Genomic DNA, 2,150 nt, shown 5'->3' on the forward strand with positions numbered 1-2,150 from the left:
TGGGGGAAGGAGAAGGGGGAGAGTAGTGGCGGAGGGGGGGGGGTGGGAGGCAAGGCGAGGGGGGACGGGGGGGGACGGGGGGGGAAGGGGGGGGAAGGGGGGGGTAGGGGGGGGAAGGGGGGGGAAGGGGGGGGGTAGGGGGGGGGGAAGGGGGGGGAAGGGGGGGAAGGGGGGGGTAGGGGGGGGAAGGGGGGGGTAGGGGGGGAAGGGGGGGGTAGGGGGGGAAGGGGGGGATTAGATTCTTAAAGATTCTTATTGATTCTATTTTATCTTTGTATATATATAGTATTTATAATGTGATGTATAAGAATTATCTTCATACAGTATGTCGCTATGACTTTGGTTTATTAACTTATTCTACCTACTGTTGTAGAAGCAATCTTTTTTGCTTATTGTTTTTAAAGTATTAGAGCATTTTTTAGTTCTTTTTTAATTAGCGTTGATTAATAATTAATCGCTATAAGCTATTGTGTGTTTAATTGGTTGTATAATAGTTACAATATTTAATTGCTTTACTCGCGAATACCTTTTTTAGATTTAATATTTTATGTTTTATATATGTTACATATATAATGGAAATATATAAAAGGGAAAGGTAGGGGGAAGGGGTGGAAAGAATCGTTTAACATATATGCTCGTACATAGTATATATATATTACACTTACCGTTTAGAGAATTTTATAAACATTATAAATATAAAAACCAATATCCATGACTTTATGAAAGCATATCCCTTAACAGTAAGAAATTCATTATATGATAACATCTTGTATTAAACCTGATAGATTAATTCTTAGTTGTTAACTGTTTAAACGTAAAATGCAATTGAAAAGTAAAACTTTTAAATCAAGAAATAATGTAATAATTAAAAATTAATATTTACAGCACGTTAATTACTAATAATAACAATTTTTACCCTTTCTTCCCGATACGAGTACACGCGATCTTATACTACATATGAAAAAATTTTCTGAATAAAACAAATAAATATTGTAATTATATTATACAACCAATTAAACACACAATAGCTTTTAGCGATTAATTATTAATTAACGCTTATTAAAAATGCTTTTAGCGATTAATTATTAATTAACGCTTATTAAAAAAGAACTAAAAAAATGCTCTAATACTTTAAAAATAATAAGCAAAAAAGATTGCTTCTACAACAGTAGGTAGAATAAGTTAATAAACCAAAGTCATAGCGACATACTGTATGAAGATAATTCTTATACATCACATTATATATACTATATATATACAAAGATAAAATAGAATCATTAAGAATCTTTAGAATCTAATCCCCCCTTCCCCCCCTACCCCCCCTTCCCCCCCTACCCCCCCTTCCCCCCCCTACCCCCCCCTTCCCCCCCCACCCCCCCCTTCCCCCCCTTCCCCCCCCTTCCCCCCCCTACCCCCCCCTACCCCCCCCTTCCCCCCCCTGCCCCCCCTTCCCCCCCCTTCCCCCCCCACCCCCCCCTTCCCCCCCCTTCCCCCCCACCCCCCCCTTCCCCTCCTTCCCCCCCCGTCCCCCCCTTTCCCCCCGCCCCCCCTTCCCCCCCCTACCCCCCCCTTCCCCTCCTTCCCCCCCGTCCCCCCTTTCCCCCCGCCCCCCTTCCCCCCCTACCCCCCACTTCCCCCCCCGTCCCCCCCCGTCCCCCCTCGTCCCCCCCGCCCCCCCCCGTCCCCCCTCGCCTTGCCTCCCACCCCCCCCCTCCGCCACTACTCCCCCCTTCTCCTTCCCCCCCCCCCCCGTCCCCCCCGTACCCCCCGGGCAGGGGGTCCCGGGATGGGAGGAATCGCGGGGCGGATCTCCCCGCTCTGACCCCTCCCACCGCAGGACCCCACTCCCCCGGACGGGGGTCCCCCCGACCGCCCCCCGGGGCGGGGAGTCCCGAGGTGGGAGGGGCCAGAGGGGGGAACTCGCCCCTCCGCCCCTCCCACCCCGGGACCCCCCTTTCCCGGAGGGGGCCCCGCTCCCGACCGCCCCCCGGGGGAGGAGTCCCGGGGTGGGAGGGATCAGTGGGAGGAGTTCGCCCCTCTGACCCCTCCCACCGCGGGACCCCCACTGCCCTGGAGGGGGTCCCCAGGCCACCCCTCAGGGCGGGGAGTCCCGGGGTGGGAGGGGCCCGACAGGGGGAAAACTCCCCCCC

This window comes from Pseudopipra pipra, chromosome 4 (assembly GCF_036250125.1).
Source record: "Pseudopipra pipra isolate bDixPip1 chromosome 4, bDixPip1.hap1, whole genome shotgun sequence".
NCBI classification, from domain to species: Eukaryota; Metazoa; Chordata; class Aves; order Passeriformes; family Pipridae; genus Pseudopipra; species Pseudopipra pipra.